General features: G+C 39.4%; 1 protein-coding gene across 1 annotated transcript in view; it reads right to left on the bottom strand.

The window, feature by feature from the left end:
• The window catches only part of caln2 (calneuron 2), an 81,440-nt gene that overhangs the window by 54,610 nt on the left and 14,379 nt on the right, over positions 1-12,451 (bottom strand). The window contains exon 2 of the mRNA XM_064351330.1: positions 5,834-5,986. The gene's annotated coding sequence lies outside the window, so the exon portion shown is untranslated. The remainder of the gene's footprint in view (positions 1-5,833; positions 5,987-12,451) is intronic.

Here is a 12,451-nt window from a genome sequence, read left to right as displayed (position 1 = left end):
ATTACTTACATCGGAGTGATGCAAATCTAATCGTATTTAACCACCATTCCCAGGGGGCTACACTCCTACAGGGAACAGTAGATATTAACTGGCGTCCTGGGGAAATGTAAAGCATAATGAATTGGAGCCAAAGTCAGTACGGGACGACCTGCATGGAAGATGACTCCGTGGGGATATTTGTATTTAATCAGATAAAAGCCTTCGTTGTGCTGTTTTACCGTATGCAACACTTACAACATTAAACATTCCCAGGTTATAAAGTGAAACAATTTTCTGCATGGCTCAGAATGAATAGGCTACCCAATGGCTGATAGCTGGAGACAACTCTGGTGGCCAGGGAAGCGCGATAAATGGACAGGCCTGTTGTTAGACTATTTAATACGGAAGAAGCTGATCTAGCATTCTTTTTCATAAGGTAAATAAATATGGACATGGTAGATAATACTCATTCTTATCCACCCTTTGCCAAAATAGTATTCTGTATCTTAGTATTAACTTGCTATCAGTTAAGCAAGATTAAACTTTTGATTTTTCCTATTCAAAACAGACCATACTCATATTTGTTTTAGTTGATCTTGTTGACAAACTAGTCCATCATTTGATGTTATTTTTCATGTGGATTTATGTCCTATGAAATGTGAAACTGCAGCTCTAAAAAAAAAGTACCAGCATAATATAAAATAGTTATTTATGTTTATAATTTGGAATACACCCTATAAAATGAATGTGCTCATACGTAAAGCCCCTGGAAACATACGGTACAAGCTGCTCTGAAGTTACTTTAGGCATTGGCTATTTCCTTGTTTTATACCATTAGGTGTTCTTCACCTAACGCTCCAATACCAACTATTGGAAAGCTGGCAAGTCATCAGAAACTGCAAATATACAAACAAGAACAAACCAACAAAAAAAAAAAAAAAACACACACGAAAATGTGCCAATTGAAAATGTGCATTAAACTGAACTATTATATTTTTAGAAACCCAGAGTGCTTAAGTGAACTATCCCTTTAAAACAGTGTGCTGTAACTCTTTCAATATTTGTGCCTACAAGAGGGTTTTCTGAGACAAATTGGGAATATTGTGGCTATAACTTTGGGTACCAACACTGGGCATCCAAAAAATGTACTTTAGTAAATGTTCGATCTGATTGGATGTTACTATGTGACTAGTTATGTCTACTGTGATGTCATTGGATATTGAATCTGACCATCTCACCCTCTCTCTTTCCTCTTTTCTGCAGATGCATGTGCCCTTTAAAATAGCTCAACATTGCAAGTCCACAATGTAGCTGTGTAAGTTGCTCTGGGTAAGAGTGTCTGCTAAATCCCTGTAATGTCATGTAATGTAATGTTTGTCTTTAAAAAATTAAAACCTGACTGGGGTATTCAGTGAAAGTATTGGTGCAGCAAAGAAGGATTAACTATTCAATTGACTAATAATTAACCAGAATTGTGTTTTTTGTTGGCAAGCACTTAAAGAGAAGAAATTAAGAACAGAGTTCTGCTTGACTGATCAGAGTGTGATGTATTATTCAAGGCTAGGTAGCTACCTTTCTTGACACATAGCTACAGTATTGATATGTAACATATTGTCACTTGCCAGCTCTTTGTTTCCATCCTTGGAAAGTGTACTACTATTTCACTTTTCTAATGCCAATTAAGGCTAAAGACTATCCACTGTCGAGCCATGTTTAATTATATTGTTTCAATAATTGTATTGTTTTTTGTCCGTAATCATCAAAAATGTTTTTAATGTATTCAATTTATTTGTAAGCATATGTATATATATTTTTTACGCTAATTGTTTCAGCAGAACAAGTTTGTTTGTTTCACCTACTGGAAGGGTATTTGAAGTGGAACGCAACACACCTACTAAACAGTAACAGAAAATAAAGTATGGCATCGCAGGAGAACATGGGATGGTGGTGTAATTGGTAGCACTGTTGCCTCACAGCTAGAAAATCCTTGGTTCAAATCCTGGCCCTGTGATGGATTAAGCTGTAGACCTGACTGCAGTTAATTACACTCTACAGTTCCACAGTTAAATACCAATTTTGAGTGAATTTCTAGTTTCCATTTTTTATAAAAAATACCTTGCATATTTTTATACATTTCAAACAGATTTTTGAGGCTAAATATGTACTTGTAGTACACTAAAATATTCTCAACCTAAACAGTGTATTCAACACACTAAATATACACTCTTAATATATGTTAAGGACATTTGAATCATATATGAATATAGCATAATCATACATAAAATATGCATTTAGAGGACATTCAGAGGAAATTGAAATGATTGAGTCTTAACTCCATCAGAAGAAGCTAAACAAGGGTTTTTTGGGATGTTGATGATGCCTTATTAATACAGACAATGTAAAATACCAAGTACGCAATACTGAGTTCTTAGTATTGCGTATTCAATACCAGGGGTCTCTGTGAGGATCTTCCCAACTGACTGAGTGAAAGAGAAACACACGAGGGGATGCATTAGTGAAGAACAGATGTGCCTATTATGAGAGAGTGACATAACATATCTCATTAGAACTGAATGTGGTGAAAGAGAAATTGAGATGTAAAATTATTGTAATTAATAGCCAATAATAAGATGATAGAGATATGTAATTCCATGATACATTTCTTTCCTTTTACATTTAAAGTTTTAGGTATAGGTATATACAACTAGTTTAAACTATGAGGCTAGCATTAGAAAGGAGAATATATTAAAAAATATATATATATATGCAGTGATTTATACCACACTTTTGTTGCTTGCTGGGAATTATAGATGACTGTCATCAGAGCTGACAACTAAAACAGTCTTCATGGTTTTAACATTTGATTTATTTTAGTTGCTATTTATCCCTGTCTTTGCTTACCTGTGCTGGACCCTGTACAGGGAGCTGATAACTGGATACCAGTTTCAAATTTCTCAGGATCAAGTTGAATTATTACTGAAATATGTTTATGCATAAATGTAGCACCACTCCATGGTCATCTTCTATTAACTTCAGAATGTAGAAGAGGTTCCAATGGAATCCCCACCCCCCAGAAATCCATCTCCACTATAGTGTATATAATTTTTGTACATTATTTAATTGTTAATTTGTTTGAGGATTGTTTAGGATTCAAAACAAATGTTCATTTAAACTGTCTGACAAAGGTGCAATTCTGGCAACCGTATTACACTGAACTATGGTTACAAATAATACATGAACATTTTTCTGTATTGAAAAAGATTCTTCCCCATCTTCACTTGAAATTATTATATTGGCTGGTCAGGTTCTAATGACACTGGTATCAAGTCAATCTGACTCATAATAGAACCATTCAAAACTGTTATTTAAACATTTTCAAACACCTGCAAAGGTTGCAAATTGAAGCAACCTCAAATTACACTTGAGAACTATGTTACAGGAAAGTAATTACAGTGAACAACTTATTTTACTGTTTATTGAAAAAACTCTCTCCCATCTTTCTGGGTAATCAATAGGAGCTGATTAGGGACCAATTTTCCTACTTGCGTTTCATTACCTATTAGTAATTAGAATTGGGCAAGATCGAATCTGAATTAAGAGAGGCATAAAAATGTGCTTTCCATACAAGTTACACGCTTAAGCATGAGCAATAATGCCCTGTCTAAGTGATGTGTGGACTTCTGGTAATACTTTAATTCCTCCAACACATTTCATAAAATTTAATTAGCATGTATAATTAAACCTTCAACTGGAAAGTCCAGATTCAGAGAGAAATGCTCTAACAACCAATTCTACCTGTCTGCCCTGTCCACTGCAGCAATTTCTGTTTTAAATTCATGTGCATAACATCTTAATCACTTAATTAAAAAAGTTAACTGGATTAAAACTCAGATACCTATTATTTTAATCAGCTGCACCGGATTTTAATCAGCCTCACCAGACCTTAATCAGTTTCTCCACGTAATATATTAGTTGCTGCAGCAACACTATTTAATGGGATCACAGGTAGGCACTGTTATTGTATAGGAGAAAAGGTGATTTTGGATTTCTGTAGTATGTGATTTGAATGGCTTTTGTGTTGGTTATATTATAGCTACAGGAAACCTAATCTTAAATCTTGTCATGTTCATGTTATGCTAGAGGTGTGTGTGCAAGCAGCTATGTGATATGGTTAACATGAGCATTACATTGATATCAAAACCTAGTCAAAAACCTTAGAGTGACTTTTGAATCTCATCTCATATGACCACCCACTTAAGAACATTTCCAACATTTCCATGAATCATTTGTGTAAGATTTAAATAAAATCAGAAGCTTCCCGTTCATACAGGATGCTGATAAAATTAGTTCATGTATGTGTCACAACCTGGTTAGACTCCTGCAATGCATTGCTTTCTGGTTTCTCAGGCAATTAACTCAACAACCTACAGCCAAAACTCTGCAGCTAGAATCCTGACTGGAACCAGAAGGTCAGAGCTCATTACTGTCATCCTTGTTGCATTCATGCATTGGCTCCTAATAAAATATCTGACTGAGTTCAAAGTTCTCTTACTGTCTTATGGGGCATTACATGAGCCATCCTATTTCACTGTCTTACTCGGGTCCTATATTCCAGCTTGTACACTACGCTCCTGCAATGCCAGCCTGTTGACTATTCCATGCATTTCCAAAAAGTTGGTGGGCGTCAAGTCCTTCTCTTCTAGAGCTCCCACGTTTTGGGATAGTCTTCCTGCAATAGTTAGTGAATCAGAAACAGCCATTATTTTTAAATCACAACTGAAAACACACAAATAGCTTTTCCTACACCTAACTCCCTCCACCGACCTCAGTCTTTTATTTTTATCGGTTTATACCCATTTAATTTTTATCAGTATTTGTGTGTTCAGTTTCATGAGTATTTGTGTGCCCACACTCATTTGCGGTTATATTTCATTATTATCTATATTAATACCTTTCTACAGCCTGCAAATTTCTAACTTGTTCATGTCTGCCTCTTTTATTCTTATTTTTACCCCTTAATTTGTACAGTGTGTTGAGACCTTGCTGCTAAATGGACTTTATACTGAAATAAACTTGAAACTTGAGCCTGGCATGAAAATAACTGGTCACCCAGAACAAAATACATGTCCTTTTAGGTGCTGTCAGTATCGTTTCCCTCATTTCACACAAGTGAACATGGCCAAAGTGTACTTGCAAGTGAATCAGTGGTAGGCAGTTCTGTTTACAGCACTAGAGTAGTGCAACAAGCTGTCGGTGTAATCAGCTGTTTTAATTGATCAATAAAGTGCTGACATCGAACCAGCCTACCCTGAGATTCACCAGGACCGGGTAGGAGACCCCTCCTGTGAAGGGTACCTTGGGTCCTCTAATTTGATTCTGAGAGGAAAGTACCTTGTCCTGAGTACTTTTCATTTAACTGTACTGTGACGGGAATGAACCATGTTATGAACTCCATGGTTAAAAGTCAGAAATCGAATAGTTTTAGTTAAGTATCAACTCTGACATAACTGTATGGATTGGCTGTTTTTTGCTCTGTAATCTGTGCATGTATGGAATAATATTTTGTATGATTGCCTGGATTAGGACATCTGGCAAAGAAACAAAACATTTAACCTTGTAATGTGCACGAGTAATAACCAATAAAAGTAAGTTTTAAAGAGTAAATCTCAGAAGCACAGCTCACTTTGTCTTCCTAAAGTACAACCCATGCTCCCTGATTCAAGGGCACCCCCATTTGTCAAGATATGGCGAAGATGAGAAACACATACCAATGAGTCACCTCCGAAAACAAACAAGTTCTGTGTCTATACACAGAAAGTGGAAAAGAACGGAAGCTCTGCATTTGTATTCTCACCTTTGGTCGTGTGTTGTGGGGAGTGGGTGTGTGACATCACTGGGGAGTGGGCATTGTAAACGTGTTGCCTCTGTAAGGTCCCAGGTCTCACTTTCTTGGGGGCACTCAGCAATCCAGAAGTTTCTCGGAGTAGAATGTCTCCTGCCCTGGATCCTGTTGAGTTGGTCCAGGAATACACAAAAGAAGGACCCCTGTTAGAGACCAGGATAAGATTTCATCCCCCTTTCCTGATTGAATTTAAAATCCTGCAAGAGACTTCCTTTAAAGCTTTACATAGGTCTGCTTCACTGGGTGGGGACCCTGAGGTAGTCCAGGGCATGCTGGAGGAATTGCATTATGGCACATTGATCATAAATTGGAAATGTTTGGGGGTCTCCATTTAAAGGGAAAAGAAGCCTGCCTACGGTTACCTTCTCCACCTGCTGCAACCACAACCCTCATGGGGTAGATGGATTAGTACTTTTTCCATCTGGGATCCAAACCCACAATCATCACATTTCACAGCAAGATCACTAGTGAATATGCTGCCTCACCGGTTGACAAAGGGGTACACATTCTCATTACTGAATAATGGGTGCTAAACTAAACTCAGTTCCGGCTCTTTCACACTCATTTATGCGGCGATAAAGCTGCTATTCCTTTGTGACTTTACCTGTGGGATTCTCAAGTAAATTACTGCCTTTTTATTTATAAATTTTGCTCATCCAAGATATCCACTGAGGGCAGAGGATGAGTAGCCAATCCACAGGGACCCCCTTTTTTACCCCTCATGCTACACTTGAGCATATTATGCTCTTCTGTGAATTCCATTCCATTCCCTCTGACCTCTGACCAACACACCACTGTATGCACACTCAGAGGTGAGAGCAGAGCCAGCTCGACCCAGTACATTAAGTGACATAAGCAGCTGCTTAGTACTTTACTGTAACCAGATATTCAATATTTTATTTCAAACAAAATGGATTACAAAGCCAAAACAGTACAAATTGTGTCACTGCCCTGAGACTTTTGAATTTAACTGTACATATTCTTTATATTATTTATAATGTTGGGTTGGGGTGTAGGGGGGCGGGAGGGCGGGTCAAATCAAATCTTGCTTAGGGACCCTCAAAGACTAGAGCTGCCACTGGGTAAAAATACATACACTACGTTCACTAAACTAAAAACTCAGTGCTGTTCATTTGATTGGGTGTTCAGGTCTTCAGTCAACAGGATTGTATTCAGAGTGTTGATTAATGAGGGTGTGCATGCTGGTTTTGTTGACATGAAAATGGGGAGAGGCTGTTCTAGTGGCTGTAATGTTTCAGCTTTGCCTCCATACCAAACCCTTTGGGTGTACATGATGGAGGACTGCTGACAGATGACTCGGTCTGGACCTAATTCTGTCCTCAGGGGAAAGAATCAAGCGTACTCAAGAGTAATAGAGATGATGGACTATAGATTGAGAATTACTAGATTGGATTTGTGCAAAGCACTAATGAATGAGAAGCAGCTTCTGTCAAAGATTTTAAAAACTGTATGCAGTTTGGCTGTTAAGTTTTCATACATTTAACCAGTAGTTCCAATGGAATTGGTCAGCTGATCAGCGCCTACACATGAACCTCAGCAACACTGACATGTAAGACATGTGGAAACAACTATGAATAGCTGACTAGTGTCTGGTCATTGGGAGTGTTTGCATTATAAATCTCTACATTAAAAAAGTCAGGAATTGCTTACATTATATAACCAATATTAAGTATTCTTGACATATATATCACTCAAATGCATACCAAACTAATGATGCATTTATTTTCATAAGCTTAAGGTTACAAATCGTTAAGGAAGGGAATGGTCATTTGGGTTTGTCGCTCGGGTCGTCTCAGTGAATCAATCAAACCCATTGGCAGCGGCAGTTGGTTAAGAGCCAGTATCTCTCATTAGTTCAGCCCCACTTCAGTCAGGAGGCCATCAGCCCTTCAGCAGTGCGCTACCTGCTCCCTCAGCAAGTCAGGGACAGCAGCACTGTGTTGATGGCCTGCCCTAAGGATGACAGGATTGCCAGTTGCTCAGATATTGCAGGGGTGCTAGAAAAGAAAAGTTGCTGTGCTAGCGACGGTGGCTAAGGCAAGGAGATAGGCTGCCCTTAAGAAAGCCCTGCCTTTTCCCTGAGCACTCAGCACACAGCAACTGCTTCATCCAGACATGATTTGTTTTTTTACGCGGGAGGGGTGGGCATTTTGGAAGGCGGCAAAGGCTCGACGAGGAATAGGGAATGGCGGCAGCGCGCGAAAGAGTGTTGTAGGGGCACTGACTCATTTTCTCTCTGCAGATTCACAGAAACGGTTCAAACGAGCGGACCGCTCCACGTGCTGATGGGAGACGCGGTGCGCTGGTGCAAAATCATGACGTGCGAGGAATGGAGAAACACACGCGCTAGGAAAGTCAACAGTGGAAAAAAACACAGCGAGGGAAACAGAAAAATAAGACTTGCCCATCGCAAAGCACTAAAAGCCCAACATTTGGGCTGAACTGTGACTATCAGAAACGTTCGTCAATCAGCTAAACTGGGTGAGGGGCATGTTGGCATTAGTGTGTGCCTATGTGTGAGTGTGTATGTGTGTGTGCGTGTGCACGCACGCACAAGCACACACACATAAATTGATCCTATAATGCAGGATCAACTCATGCATTATAGTCTCCATTCATTTTCGCCTATAATGCATGAGTTGATCCTGCATTATAGGATCAATTTATGATTCATGGGAATATTCTCAAAACATTAATAGAAAATGAATAGTGTTGTCCTTAGGGCAAACAGAAAAGTACTTGATAGTAATAACAAGCAATAGCTGCTTTGATCTACTAAAATGTAAAAAAAAAAATCATATTTCTGGAGCCCCCAGGTGGCTCTGTTTCTCTCTGTTATCTAATAGAATAAATCAAGTTCTTAATCTTTAAGTTAAAAGCATTTTTGATGTGGAAGATGTGCTAGCAGCATGCTCATTTTAGATAGTAGATGACAATCATGTTTGATGAACAACATGACATAAAAAGATAACAATAATATGAACTGACAAAGATGACAAAGATCAGCTTAATTCTAAAACAGAGGAATAATGGAACAGTCTGCTTCTAGTGCTTAGTAATGTAGGGACACTATGAACCAGCATCAAAACTGCAGCCTGTCTTGAATGACAACATGAAAGGGACATAGCCAAATTGTGAAACAGAATTAAACTGTCTGACTGGAAAAAAAACTAAAGCTGCTATGGTTATCTGCATGGTTCAGAGACATTGCCACCTGGGTAACAGAATAGAACAGATTATACCAGAAGTCCCCTTACATGAAAGAAATACACAGCATATTGCAATGTACTGAAATAAAATGTATTAATCAGAAACAAAAAGATAATGCAACAGTTCACAATATATGAACAAATATACAACTTGCATCTATTTTCAGATACCCTTACATACTTTGGTATATTTCCAAATATGTGCACCTGTTGGAAAATATAATAAATATATTTCACATTTTAAAAACTAATAATTTTTATCATCTTTTTTAATCACATTGCAAAATATATTTACAATATATTGCAGAATATTCCATCCCCATGGGTGTCAGAGTCTCCAGGGCTCTGAAAAACGTATGGAGATTTACCTCTGGGATCAGGAACAGTCTGCTGTCAGTGACATAAACTCATTTCTGACACTGCCTGTGATATAACCCTCCGATCAATTAGATTAACTTTATGAATCCTGGGGCATATTGCGAGGCTGTTGCTGCACGTACGTTGGTGCAGGAAGGGGGGACATGCATTAGACAGACAAGGGGCAGGGAGGGATGCATTAGACAAACAGCCCATCAATTTCCGTGTCCCCCCTGGCCTCGCCCATCCCAGAAACGCAGCACACGCACACGCACACGCGCGCATACAAATGAAGCGCCTTTTAAAATCACCGCCGGCTTCCGCAGCAACGAAAAAGGAGCCTTCGAGATTAGGATGTAAGACGTGCCGTATCTGTGAGGAAATCTGTGGTTTACAGATAAGATGGCGAGGCAGTGCAGAGGCAGTGGGACGCTGATGGATGCCGTGAACTGCCAGCGTTCCCTGCTGCGGCGGTGGCACCGAATCGGGTGGTGACGTTGAGGGGATGGACGCCTGGCAGGTGCACAGGCACGCTCAAATGTGCGCCACTCTGATCTGCAACGTGTCTGAACAAGCGTTCATAACAAACAGTGCAAAATCTGGGGTGTCTGCACCGGTCCTACGTACATCTGAGGAATGGCCTGCAACACAGCGGCATTCCATTGTTGTATAAACAGCTACAACTCTGCCGTGAGAAAAAGCGATGAAGCCCATTACTGCAATTTGCCATAGTAAAGCACTGTACACAGGAAAATTCTCAGTGTTATCTGAACTCTGAACAGATTTTAATTATGCCTATAAGGGACCAAATATACTCTGTTAGAGTTAAAAGTACTCTCTCAGAGTTGATTTTAGGCTGAACATTTTGCTGTGAATATGTTATTTTTTATTGTAGTACTGTACATTAAGTTGCACTGTGGGGAAATGATGAAGAAGCTGGAAAACTGCAGTGCATTTGAAATGGTACTTACACACTATACTCGCTGCTTCACTCAGTCCTCCCATGGTCATTTATACCACTGAATTACTTTTCCCTGTTTGTGAAGTTATTGTTCAGGGATTGATGAGCTCTTTTTTATCTGCAGGGTCTGAAATGGTTTTCTTTGCTGAGCACCTGGGCCTACACTTCTTTCCGGTGTGTAATAGTGTTTTTTGTGTAAATACAAGATTTGTATTTGTTAGCTGCTTTTTGTACACTCTGTAGACCTCTTTTAGCTCATACATTTGCATAGATAAAATGAACCCATTACACAGCTCTCCGACAGTACTCATTCACATTTCAGGCCACCACGGATATACGGATATTTAAGACCTGTCTTTCAGATAATGAATGCATTAATTAATATTCCAGGTTTCACCGATCAAACATCAGGCAAAATAAGCCCAACCTAATATCACTGTTGCTGTTGTGTTTGTTACATTCCAAGAATAACAGGTTAATTTATCTTTATTTCTAACTTCATCTTTCTGCTGAAAACAGGCCATGTTCTCAAAAACCGCAAATACAACGAGACCTTCAGTTGTTATCCAGCCACAAGTTTAATTCTATCATATCACTTGTTCACTTGCTGTGTAACCACAGTGCTATTAGCAGTTAATTACACATGGCCACACTTGCAAGTTAATGCTCATAAGCACACTACACAACACATGCAGCTGTGCTCATGGCCTGGTTCCAGTGGAAACACACAACAGCAGTCAGCTTTCCTTTCAGCAATAGTTCTCTGTGCTATCTCGGCAGTTTTAAGAGCAGAAACAGAAAACATGTAGTTGCACAGTTGTATATTTTCAGTCACACCTTTTAGCTTTTTGAGTTCTCTGATTTAAATTGAATTACTAAGTAAATCTCCATGAGTGATGTATTTCATTGTCCTGGCCACAATACTGATATCTGCATTACCTGTTTCTATGTCACAAATGTGTATTTGTCATTATAACACATACAGCTTCTTTACACAATAAGAATGTAAAAATTATGTTCCATTACACTGCTTGTGACATGGTGATAATGCTAACACCTTACTTGTGGCTAAGAACACATATTTATGACACCATGTATATTCTGCCCAGAGACTCCAGCAGGAGATACATAGCAGCAATATATTCTTCTGCGACAAACACATTACATGCTGCAGTTGCTATATGTTCATACTGCAGTGACGATGGAGATTAGAAATACGTTGTATCTCACAGTCTCAGGACCTTTGGAAGCTGAGGAAGGGGGTGGGTGGAGTAAAAAGGAGATACTGCTGTAAATGTTAATATTGGGGGGGGGGGGGTCTCCTGGGATGATATGGGAAGGATTCTGTCACCACATTGAGCTTCAATGTGTGCAGGAGTTGAGGCAAGATGGCGTGTGCTGAGGAGGATATGAGGGAATATGGAACTCGTTTGTATTCTCTCTCTCTGTCTCTCTCACTCTCGCACACTCTCACTCTCTCTCTCTCGTGGCTGCAGGCACACAGACTATTTTCAGGACATTTCAGGACTGCCAGCATCTCTAGTACAACTCCAACTGGGCAGGCAGTTGCTCTTGATACCATCCGACTGGGCTCAAAAAGACAGGGCATCTGTGCTCCATTTGCACAAAGACTGGCCTCCGATACGGCCAGCAATGCCACAGCAGATGACCAGTGCTTGAGCGGGTCAGAGCACGTGAGGGAGGCTGGCTCACACTACTGTCACCTGACAAGGTGTGCTCTCGGGTAGAGGGACATCTAGGGATCCAATAGGTTATACAGGCCAAAAAAATAAGAAATCAACATTTCCAAAGCAACTATTAAAACCAGGTTACCAGAAAAGGACCCAGACCTGGCCCTTGTTCCATCATTTTTTAATTGTAACAGATTCTCATTCTCATTCATTGGAATTCATAAGATTTTCAAGTTCACAGTGACATTAAAATGCAAATCCCTTAACCGAATAGACATCAGTATGCCACGCCAGATGCTAGTTTCGAATTCGTTCAGGTTCGTAGTTCCCT

The sequence above is a fragment of the Anguilla rostrata genome, chromosome 9, assembly GCF_018555375.3.
Source record: "Anguilla rostrata isolate EN2019 chromosome 9, ASM1855537v3, whole genome shotgun sequence".
NCBI lineage: Eukaryota > Metazoa > Chordata > Actinopteri > Anguilliformes > Anguillidae > Anguilla > Anguilla rostrata.
The sequence above is the reverse complement of the archived record's forward strand: the minus strand, read 5'-3'. Positions and strand labels throughout refer to the sequence as shown.